Raw genomic sequence first — 12,423 nt, 5'->3', positions numbered from 1 at the left:
TACTATGTAGTATAAGCTGAGGGGAAACACATACAAGTGCATCTCAATAAATTAAAATATCATCAAAAGTATTTAGCTCAGGCCAGTTTGTTGGTCAATCAAGCACAGTAATATTGTGGTTATTAAACCAGGTATTGGTACTTTTGGCAGTGTGGACAGGGGCCAAGTCCTGCTGGAAAATGAAATTTCCATCTCCAAAAAGCTTGTTGGCAGATGGAAGCATGAAGTGCTCTAATATTTCCTGGTAGACGGCTGCGCTGACTTTGGTCCTGATAAAACACAGTGGACCTACAGCAGCAGATGACATGGCTCCCCAAACCATCACTGATTGTGGAAACTTCACACTATACCTCACCAGCTTGGATTGTGGCCTCTCCACTCTTCCTCCAGACTCTGAGACCGCAATTTCCAAATGAAATGCAAAATTTACTTTCATCTGAAAACAGCACCTTGGACACTGAGCAACAGTCCAGTTCTTTTCTCCTTGGCCTAGGTAAGACGCTTCTGGCATTGTCTATTGGTCATGAGTGGCTTGACACAAGGAATGCGACAGTTGTAGCCCATGTCCTGGATACATCTGTGTGTGGATGTATCTTGAAGCACTGACTCCAGCAGAAGTCCACTCCCTGTGAATCTCTTCAAATTTTTGAATGGCCTTTTCATAACAATCCTATCAAGACTGTGGTTATCCCGATTACTTGTACACCTTTTTCTACCACACTTTTCCCTTCCACTTTCAATTAATATGCTTGGATATAGCACTCTGTGAACAGCCAGCTTTTTTAGCAATGACTTTTTGTGGCGTACTCTCCTTGTTGAGTGTGTCAGTGACCTTCTGGGCATCTGTCAAGTCAGTAAGTCTTCCCCATGATTGTGTAGCCTACTGAACCAGACTAAGGGACCATTTAAAATGCTTAGGAAACCTTTGAAGGTGTTTTGTGGTCTTTGTTCTAATTTTCTGAAATAAAGACTGTTGGGTTTTCATTGGCTGTAAGCAATAATCATCAACATTAACAGAAATAGATCACTCTGTGTGTAATGCCGCTATATAATACGATATGTGTTTCTCTTTTTGTATTAAATTACTCAAATAAATTAACTTTTTGATGATATTCTAATTTATTGAGATGCACTTGTAATAGGGTGGAAAAAAGGGTACTCACCTAGTGGATAGTAGGGTGCCCCTGTTACAAGTTTTACCTGCTGCTGCCTCATTGGTGGTGGAGGTCCCCAGGTAAAAAGGTCAACAAAAGATTATAAAAAAAAACCACTGGTGCAAATAAGCTGTGTTAATAGAAGATTTATTTCTGCAAGAAGATGCGATGAGGTTCTTTGATTAAGACAATGAGTTTCAATGCCTTACCGACGTTTTTATCAGGTAATAAAAAAAAATACAACAGAACAGCGCAACTATGGGACACATAAAAATAATTTTCTCCAGGATAATTCTGCCCCATCTGAGTTCAGCATTTAGTAGACCCCAATTCAAGTGTTGGTCACTTACTAGTCTTCTTGTTGTAGTTTTAATAAAATACTGTTTTATCTGCTACAGCTTTGCTAGTGTTCTCTGTCATGACTTTCTACATTGTAGTCTTCCATATTCATGAGCTCTGGCTACTAGAGATGAGCGAACCGGTCGTGGTTCGGCTCGAGTTCGGTTCGTCGAACGGAGGTCCCGTTCGAGTTCGGTTCGGCGAATGTTCGACGAATCGAGCTTGAACCGCATAGGAAACAATGGCAGGCATTCACAAACACATAAAAACACCTAGAAAACGCCCTCAAAGGTGTCCAAAAGGTGACAAACAACTCACAACACAACACAAACACATGGGAAAGTGACAAGGACATATACTCATGCGAAAACAAAAGAGCTGGACAAGGAAAAAGAGGAGGACACACAGATATATGATGAGTATATGCAAGGAAACGTCGATGCCATTACTGTGCAACTTGAGCCCTGCTTATTTTAGGCTTCCAATCTGGATAAATTGCCTGAGCTTGCCACGTACGCCTTGGGGATATTGTCGTGTCCTGCAGCCAGCGTTCTCTCGGAACCTGTCTTCAGTGCTGCTGGGGGTCTGCTGGCAGATAAGCACACGTGTCTGTCCACTGACAATGTGGACATGGCTCTCAGAGGACTTTTCTTCCCCTGGCTCAGCCAGGGGAGCTGAAAAGCACGCGTATTTTTGAGAGTGCTTCATGCAAAGCATCTGTTTCATTTTGAAAAGGGGGATCAAGTGATGCCAGTCAAGTGGGGTGTGTGTGGCCCAATTAGTGGAAATGAGGGAGACTGTGGTTGGAGTCCCCTCGCTTTTGAAAAAAGAACCAAGATGAACAAGTCATGGCTCTCAGAGGACTTTTCTTCCCCTGGGTCATCCAGGGGAGGCGAAAGGCACGCGTATTTTTGAGAGTGCTTCATACAAAGCATCTGTTTCATTTTGAAAAGGGGGATCAAGTGATGCCAGTCAAGTGGGGTGTGTGTGGCCCAATTAGTGGAAACGAGGGAGACTGTGGTTGGAGTCCCCTCGCTTTTGAAAAAAGAACGAAGATGAACAAGTCATGGCTCTCAGAGGACTTTTCTTCCCCTGGGTCATCCAGGGGAGGCGAAAGGCACGCGTATTTTTGAGAGTGCTTCATGCAAAGCATCTGTTTCATTTTGAAAAGGGGGATCAAGTGATGCCAGTCAAGTGGGGTGTGTGTGGCCCAATTAGTGGAAACGAGGGAGACTGTGGTTGGAGTCCCCTCGCTTTTGAAAAAAGAACGAAGATGAACAAGTCATGGCTCTCAGAGGACTTTTCTTCCCCTGGGTCATCCAGGGGAGGCGAAAGGCACGCGTATTTTTGAGAGTGCTTCATGCAAAGCATCTGTTTCATTTTGAAAAGGGGGATCAAGTGATGCCAGTCAAGTGGGGTGTGTGTGGCCCAATTAGTGGAAACGAGGGATACTGTGGTTGGAGTCCCCTCGCTTTTGAAAAAAGAACCAAGATGAACAAGTCATGGCTCTCAGAGGACTTTTCTTCCCCTGGGTCATCCAGGGGAGGCGAAAGGCACGCGTATTTTTGAGAGTGCTTCATGCAAAGCATCTGTTTCATTTTGAAAAGGGGGATCAAGTGATGCCAGTCAAGTGGGGTGAGTGTGGCCCAATTAGTGGAAACGAGGGATACTGTGGTTGGAGTCCCCTCGCTTTTGAAAAAAGAACCAAGATGAACAAGTCATGGCTCTCAGAGGACTTTTCTTCCCCTGGGTCATCCAGGGGAGGCGAAAGGCACGCATATTTTTGAGAGTGCTTCATGCAAAGCATCTGTTTCATTTTGAAAAGGGGGATCAAGTGATGCCAGTCAAGTGGGGTGTGTGTGGCCCAATTAGTGGAAACGAGGGATACTGTGGTTGGAGTCACCTCGCTTTTGAAAAAAGAACCAAGATGAACAAGTCATGGCTCTCAGAGGACTTTTCTTCCCCTGGGTCATCCAGGGGAGGCGAAAGGCACGCGTATTTTTGAGAGTGCTTCATGCAAAGCATCTTTTTCATTTTGAAAAGGGGGATCAAGTGATGCCAGTCAAGTGGGGTGTGTGTGGCCCAATTAGTGGAAACGAGGGAGACTGTTGTTGGAGTCCCCTCGCTTTTGAAAAAAGAACCAAGATGAACAAGTCATGGCTCTCAGAGGACTTTTCTTCCCCTGGGTCATCCAGGGGAGGCGAAAGGCACGCGTATTTTTGAGAGTGCTTCATGCAAAGCATCTGTTTCATTTTGAAAAGGGGGATCAAGTGATGCCAGTCAAGTGGGGTGTGTGTGGCCCAATTAGTGGAAACGAGGGAGACTGTGGTTGGAGTCCCCTCGCTTTTGAAAAAAGAACCAAGATGAACAAGTCATGGCTCTCAGAGGACTTTTCTTCCGCTGGGTCATCCAGGGGAGGCGAAAGGCACGCGTAGTTTTGAGAGTGCTTCATGCAAAGCATCTGTTTCATTTTGAAAAGGGGGATCAAGTGATGCCAGTCAAGTGGGGTGTGTGTGGCCCAATTAGTGGAAACGAGGGAGACTGTGGTTGGAGTCCCCTCGCTTTTGAAAAAAGAACCAAGATGAACAAGTCATGGCTCTCAGAGGACTTTTCTTCCCCTGGGTCATCCAGGGGAGGCGAAAGGCACGCGTATTTTTGAGAGTGCTTCATGGAAAGCATCTGTTTCATTTTGAAAAGGGGGATCAAGTGATGCCAGTCAAGTGGGGTGTGTGTGGCCCAATTAGTGGAAACGAGGGAGACTGTGGTTGGAGTCCCCTCGCTTTTGAAAAAAGAACCAAGATGAACAAGTCATGGCTCTCAGAGGACTTTTCTTCCCCTGGGTTATCCAGGGGAGGCGAAAGGCACGCGTATTTTTAGAGTGCTTCATGCAAAGCATCTGTTTCATTTTGAAAAGGGGGATCAAGTAATGCCAGTCAAGTGGGGTGTGTGTGGCCCAATTAGTGGAAACGAGGGAGACTGTGGTTGGAGTCCCCTCGCTTTTGAAAAAAGAACCAAGATGAACAAGTCATGGCTCTCAGAGGACTTTTCTTCCCCTGGGTCATCCAGGGGAGGCGAAAGGCACGCGTATTTTTGAGAGTGCTTCATGCAAAGCATCTGTTTCATTTTGAAAAGGGGGATCAAGTGATGCCAGTCAAGTGGGGTGTGTGTGGCCCAATTAGTGGAAACGAGGGATACTGTGGTTGAAGTCACCTCGCTTTTGAAAAAAGAACCAAGATGAACAAGTCATGGCTCTCAGAGGACTTTTCTTCCCCTGGGTCATCCAGGGGAGGCGAAAGGCACGCGTATTTTTGAGAGTGCTTCATGCAAAGCATCTTTTTCATTTTGAAAAGGGGGATCAAGTGATGCCAGTCAAGTGGGGTGTGTGTGGCCCAATTAGTGGAAACGAGGGAGACTGTTGTTGGAGTCCCCTCGCTTTTGAAAAAAGAACCAAGATGAACAAGTCATGGCTCTCAGAGGACTTTTCTTCCCCTGGGTCATCCAGGGGAGGCGAAAGGCACGCGTATTTTTGAGAGTGCTTCATGCAAAGCATCTGTTTCATTTTGAAAAGGGGGATCAAGTGATGCCAGTCAAGTGGGGTGTGTGTGGCCCAATTAGTGGAAACGAGGGAGACTGTGGTTGGAGTCCCCTCGCTTTTGAAAAAAGAACCAAGATGAACAAGTCATGGCTCTCAGAGGACTTTTCTTCCCCTGGGTCATCCAGGGGAGGCGAAAGGCACGCGTATTTTTGAGAGTGCTTCATGCAAAGCATCTGTTTCATTTTGAAAAGGGGGATCAAGTGATGCCAGTCAAGTGGGGTGTGTGTGGCCCAATTAGTGGAAACGAGGGAGACTGTGGTTGGAGTCCCCTCGCTTTTGAAAAAAGAACCAAGATGAACAAGTCATGGCTCTCAGAGGACTTTTCTTCCCCTGGGTCATCCAGGGGAGGCGAAAGGCACGCGTATTTTTGAGAGTGCTTCATGCAAAGCATCTGTTTCATTTTGAAAAGGGGGATCAAGTGATGCCAGTCAAGTGGGGTGTGTGTGGCCCAATTAGTGGAAACGAGGGAGACTGTGGTTGGAGTCCCCTCGCTTTTGAAAAAAGAACCAAGATGAACAAGTCATGGCTCTCAGAGGACTTTTCTTCCCCTGGGTCATCCAGGGGAGGCGAAAGCCACGCGTATTTTTGAGAGTGCTTCATGGAAAGCATCTGTTTCATTTTGAAAAGGGGGATCAAGTGATGCCAGTCAAGTGGGGTGTGTGTGGCCCAATTAGTGGAAACGAGGGAGACTGTGGTTGGAGTCCCCTCGCTTTTGAAAAAAGAACCAAGATGAACAAGTCATGGCTCTCAGAGGACTTTTCTTCCCCTGGGTCATCCAGGGGAGGCGAAAGGCACGCGTATTTTTAGAGTGCTTCATGCAAAGCATCTGTTTCATTTTGAAAAGGGGGATCAAGTGATGCCAGTCAAGTGGGGTGTGTGTGGCCCAATTAGTGGAAACGAGGGAGACTGTGGTTGGAGTCCCCTCGCTGTGTTTCTAAAAGAACCAAAATGAACAAATCATGGCTCTCAGAGGACTTTTCTTCCCCTGGGTCATCCAGGGGACGGGAAAGGCACGCGTATTTTTGAGAGTGCTTCATGCAAAGCATCTTTTTCATTTTGAAAAGGGGGATCAACTGATGCCAGTCAAGTGGGGTGTGTGTGGCCCAATTAGTGGAAACAAGGGAGACTGTGGTTGGAGTCCCCTCGCTGTGTTTTACATGATTTTCGAAGGGCATGACATGCCTAAGAGGTTGAGTTTCATCATCTGCAACTTGTTGGCAACAGAAAGGCTGCCTTTACACCCTTTTGAGACCGAGGATTTTCGAGACCTTATGCCCATTGCAGTGCCCCAAGAGCCGATGGCCAGTCGTCACTCCTTCTCCAAGAAAGGCGTGCCCGCGCTACCACAGCAGGTCGCACACAACCTCACCGATTCCTTGAGAAACTCTGTGTGTGACAGGGTGCATTTCACCACAGATACTTGGACCAGTAGGCATGGACAGGGGAGTTACATGTTGCTGACTGGGCACTGGGTAACTATGGTGAGAGATGGAGAAGGGTTTGCTGTACAAGTCTTGCCGTCCCCACGACTTGTGTGTCAATCCTTCCTCTGTATGTACAAGTTCCTCCACTGTTTCTGCCTCCTCAACCTCGTGTGGGTCCTCCACCTCGTCCCAAACCCTGTGTGGTCAGGCCACCCTTCCTTGTAACTGCGCCCAAGGAATACCACACACCTCCTTACTATGCTGGCAGCAGAGCTCAAGGCCATCAGGCGGTCAAATGTTTACTTTGAAATGTAGGGGAAATGTGAGACACCGCTGAGGAATTGTGGACGGTTAGCTCTGGAGAGTGAGACCGAGTTTCATCAATGGTTGTCTACACTCAACCAGCAGTCAGGGAAGGTCGGGTGCGACAATGATGCAAACCAGTCTGCGACCCTTCTTCAGGGCAATGTGACACACGTGCCTTGTATGGCTCACGTGTTGAACCTGGTTGTCCAGCAATTTTTAAAACACTATCCCGGCCTACATGGCCTTCTGCAGAGGGCACGGTGTAACGCCTGCCTGGATCGACACACTCAGATGGGCTGTAAAGGATAGGCTAGAGGCAAGCCACTCACCAAGCTGGACACCCAGAACCCTGAAACCCTTTAACCCCTATACAGTGATTTGGAATTACACAGGGCCCAAGTTGATCAATACCTGTGGAAGGCTGCAGTTCCAGAGAATAGTAGTCATGCAGGGTCAAAAACATTAATTGAGGAAGAGGAACAGAATGGGATGGCCAGGACTTAATCAGAAAACAAGCAGAGGTGAAATGCGGATCGGCCAACGAGGTACATAAACAGCAAGCAGGAAAAGTAGTCAGGTAACAAGCACACAAACTCATAAAACTGAACTGGGGGTAACAGTAACAAGAGGTTCATAGCTTTGTCTGGCAGTGGTCTGCAGACAGGAGGGGCCTAAAAAAGGGTGTGGTGTCTTCCCATTGGTTGTAGCTGAATGATGGTACTTCATCTGTGAGATACCCACCACCTACATTCAGCCTGTGGTTCTGTATCTGTCAAGGTAACGCAACCCAGTGGGTGACCATAACCTGCGTCCACCTGCGCCGCAGGCATCGACTCCTTTCCCATCATCAGCACAATGCACGAAAGGAACACGTTGTCACCTGGTGACTGGAGTACAAATTGATTGAGTGGACTACGTTGGTGACTTAACAGCCGTGTGCGGCAATGATGCAAACCTGTCTGCGGCCCTTCGTCAGGGCAATGTGACACACGTGCCTTGTATGGCTCACGTGTTGAATCTGATTCTCCAGCAATTTTTAAAACACCATCCCGGCCTACATGGCCTTGTGCAGCGGGCACGCTGCTATGTGCTCACTTTCATCCTTCGCACCCAGCAGCTCAACAACTTTCATCGCTCCTGAAGTCTTAGGGTCTGGCGGTTAAACGCCGGAAATGCGATGTTCCGACATGCAGGAATTGGAATCTGCACATGTTGCAGCGTCTGTGGCAGCACCGCAGAGCCCTGCTGAAATACATTATGACGTATACCCTGGGCTAACTTGATCCAGAGGTGGTGCAGATCACGCTGCTGGAGTGGTGTCAGATCAAGGACCTATGCACCCTTCTACACAGTTTACAAATATCGACGAAGATGTTTAGCACTGGCGATGCCATTCTCAGCGTGACAATTCTGGTCATCTACAAGATGGAGCACACTGTAAGCATTATTCGGAGTCAGGTGTTGGTCCAAGAGGAAGGTGAGGAAGTACAGGAGGAGTCATATGCAGAAGGGATAATAAGATCTACAAGGTCCAGACGGTGAGCGGCACCTAGGCGGCAGTCATGGTGGGGGATAGGGATTAACAAGGGCGCATAGTATCAGCAAAAATTGTTGAGGAAGGTGCAGGAGCCATGAAGAAATGGAGGACGAACTTGCGATGGGCATGGAAGACTCAGCTGATGAGTGAGAGCTTGCTCACATTTCGGTTGTGCGAGGTTGGGGGGAGAGGGCAGAGGAAGGAGGCACGATTCTCACCTCTCTGCCACCAACACACCAAGGACTTGGTCCTCCTGGATGCACAAGACACATGAGCGCCTTCTTGCTGCACTACCTACAACATGACCCTCGGATTGTACGAATTCGAAGTAATGCTAACTACTTGGTTGCCACACTGTTAGATCCCCGGTACAAGACAAAATTTGGCGAAATAATTCCTGCCATAGAAAGGGACGCACGTATACAGGAGTATCTGCAGAATGTGGTATGCAATCTTAGATCTGCTTTTCCAGTAAACACCAGTGCTGAACAGAGTGAATCTCAACGCTTTGTCATGGATAGGAGGAAATGGTCTTTTACTTGTCCACATCTGAGTGACCGAGGGCTGGCTGCTGGGCTGAGATGGCGTTGAGTACGGTGTCCCTGCAGAGTTGCACTTTTGGTCATATACCAAATGAGTTGAAAAAGGACAAATGCTGGTGGAAAGGGGAACAGGTGTGTTGGAAAGGGGAAAAAAGATTTTGTCCGTGGGTTTGTTGGTTAAGCAAAAGTAACATTTGATGAAGAAACACCATCTGTTACGGTGGGACTGGCAGATTTGGATAAGGTGGTATATACTATGTTACCGCTATATAACGAAAATTAATAAGAAAAGAAAGAGAAAGGTATATATCCCCATCAACAGTCAGTGTCCACCGTGCTCCCAGATGGAAAAGGAGAGGTTGGCAACTGGAAGGTTTGGTGGAGGATACAGATCTGTGTGGCTATGAAACTAATAGTTGCCTGAACCGAGTTAGACGCCACTCGGATCTTGAGACTGGGAGCCCTGTTAGCGTCACAGGGTCCACACGCCCACCCAGCCCAGGAACTCCCTGTTAACATCACAGGGGCCATTGAGTACGCTGACCGTGTGCATTGGGGCCACACCTGTGGACAGCAGGCGCATCAGCAGCAGCAGGCCTGTTAATGCCACTGGGCTGCACAAGCAGGACTTGTAGGACAGGAGCTGGTCTTAACCGTTCTGCGTTACCAACTGTGGTGGCGGCCTGCATCGACGCCCTATCCCTGCCTACCTCTGGCCTAAAGCCGCAATGGATTCAACACATGGAGGTGTGCTCTTTCGGAGCATAATAGAAGACTGCGCACCTCCTTGTTGGCTCCAGCCCGTTTTATAAGCTGGGTCCGCCCCAAACCAGGGTGGACCACAATGCACCTCCTGGAGACAAAAGCAGAGTGACACGTCATGAGTGGCATAAGTAGCGTCCTATTTGGAACCGCAACTTCAATAATGACCTCATGACTGCCACGACACAAACACTTCACCAGTCATCGTCTGACCATCAATAATGAGGTGACAAGTCATAGTGGCGGGCGTCTGCAAGCCATTTGGGAGTGACCTGGCCACATCGTCAGGACACTTGATGCCCTGTGGTCTATATGGGTCCCCCACATCAGGGGCAGGGCCAAAGAGTTCATTACCGGACCTAGTCTCTGATGCAGTAAGTGCCTGAGCACGCTCAGTAGCATGAAATACAGTCTCTGAAAAAAGACTATCAGCTTTAGCATGGTGTCACAAAACAGGACTTAGACACGGCACGGAATGCAAGTATCTGTGCAAAGAGGCTTTTCGCACTAAGTGTGGGAGCATGCGCTGTATCCCGAAATGAAGACTTAGCCTCAGGAATGGCACAGTCAGGCTGAGCATACTCACTAGGCGAAACACTGTAGTTAGGCTGCAGCTGGGGTAAATCGGCACACGCATGCGCACTAGCTGCCTCTCCACACTTACACGTGGAGGAGAAATTGCTCTTCGGGTGTGGACTTGGAGATGCTGTCTATGAACAGAAGGAAAAGCTAAAGAAAGCCTCACTTTCTATCCCTCCGAATGATCAAATGCAGCAAGGAATTCCCTGAGTTTGCTATAACATTAGCGTAGCAAAATGTGCATGAGGGTGTCATGCAGAGGTGCTGCAAATAGATTTGCACCAGTGGGACACTAATGGAAGTCCAATAGTCACTTCTTGTATGCCACTAAACGGCAGTATTTTTTGCTATCATTATAGCTTATTAAAAACAGAGCAGGAGGGTGTCATGCAGACGTGCTGCACATAGATTTGCACCAGTGGGGCACTAATGGAGTACAACAGCCACTTCTTGTATGCCACTAAGTTTACTCAATTTTTGGTATTATAATGTCTTAGTAACAATGAGTTTGAGTGTGCAATGCAGGCAGACGTGCTGCAAATATCGTTGCACTAGTGGGACAATACAGAAATCCAACAGCCACGTTTAGGATGCCACTAAGTTCACTCAGTGTTTGCTAGTATAATGGCTTAGTAACAATGAGTTTGAGTGTGCAATGCAGGCAGACGTGCTGCAAATATCCTTGCACTAGTGGGACAATACAGAAGTCCAACAGCCACGTTTAGGATGCCACTAAGTTCAATCAGTGTTTGCTAGTATAATGGCTTAGTAACAATGAGTTTGAGTGTGCAATGCAGGCAGACGTGCTGCAAATATCCTTGCACTAGTGGGACAATACAGAAGTCCAACAGCCACGTTTAGGATGCCACTAAGTTCACTTAGTGTTTGCTAGTATAATGGCTTAGTAACAATGAGTTTGAGTGTGCAATGCAGGCAGACGTGCTGCAAATAGCTTTGCACTAGTGGGACAATACAGAAGTCCAACAGCCACGTTTAGGATGCCACTAAGTTCACTCAGTGTTTGCTAGTATAATGGCTTAGTAACAATGAGTTTGAGTGTGCAATGCAGGCAGACGTGCTGCAAATATCCTTGCACTAGTGGGACAATACAGAAGTCCAACAGCCACTTTTAGGATGCCACTAAGTTCACTCAGTGTTTGCTAGTATAATGGCTTAGTAACAATTAGTTTGAGTGTGCAATGCAGGCAGACGTGCTGCAAATATCCTTGCACTAGTGGGACAATACAGAAGTCCAACAGCCACTTTTAGGATGCCACTAAGTTCACTCAGTGGATGTGTGAAGCCCCTCCAGTGTTGTGTCGGTGCATTACCTTCAGGGACTCCACGTGGATGGAACAGTCTGGTCACAGGTAGGAGATCTTCTATTTAGGATTGTCGTGACGCCACTCTCAGAATTGCGGTCAGTGGAGACCGCCACTGCAGGTTAAGGGATGCCTGGGGCTGATGGTGGGTGCAGTCAGTTGTAATAGCCTCCTGAGAGTGAGGCAAGCCCCAGGGCCCTGTGTAAGTGTGTGGAACCACAAGGCGCAGAATAACTCAACACAAGCAGAATGTCTTTCAGGGGTTTTACTCACTGTTGATGGCAGGGTGAGTAACCCGGGCGTAGCTGGGATGAACCAGGCTGGAACCAGGCGTCCTTCAGGCTGACTTGTGAGGGTGGCTACTGACTCGCCTTCCTTAGCCCTTCTGTGGTTTGTGGTAACCCCAACTTTTAGTCCCTATGGGGGTCACCCAGGGAAGTTACTGCTCCCCTCGTTTCGGCCCGTTTGCTTGTAGCCTGGACCAGGTCACTCCGGCTGCTTGCCTCCTGTGAACTATGGGCCCTCACTTTGCTACGTGGCTGCGGACTCTGTGGTGTTGTCTTGGGGGTGTAAAGTGCCCCCTCAAGCAGGTTTGGCAAGGGAAAGGTGAATCTATCCCTGCACTGGGACCTGTTACCCCTGCGGGCCTGGTACCACCCTGACAGTCTCCTTACTTTCCACTCCGTTGCTCTTTCTTTAGCTGTGTGTGGATTTCGGGCAGCAATGCCAGGTTACCGTTCTCCCCCGTCAGTAGTCACTGCGCGTACGTTGTCAGAATCGTGTAGAGCTACAGGGTCTGCTTCTGCTCTCCCTGAACTTCACCACTCAACTGCCTGGCTCACTGTTCCCTCCTCTCCTGTTCT

Source organism: Anomaloglossus baeobatrachus, chromosome 6 (assembly GCF_048569485.1).
Source record: "Anomaloglossus baeobatrachus isolate aAnoBae1 chromosome 6, aAnoBae1.hap1, whole genome shotgun sequence".
NCBI classification, from domain to species: Eukaryota; Metazoa; Chordata; class Amphibia; order Anura; family Aromobatidae; genus Anomaloglossus; species Anomaloglossus baeobatrachus.
Note: the sequence above shows the minus strand (reverse complement) of the source record.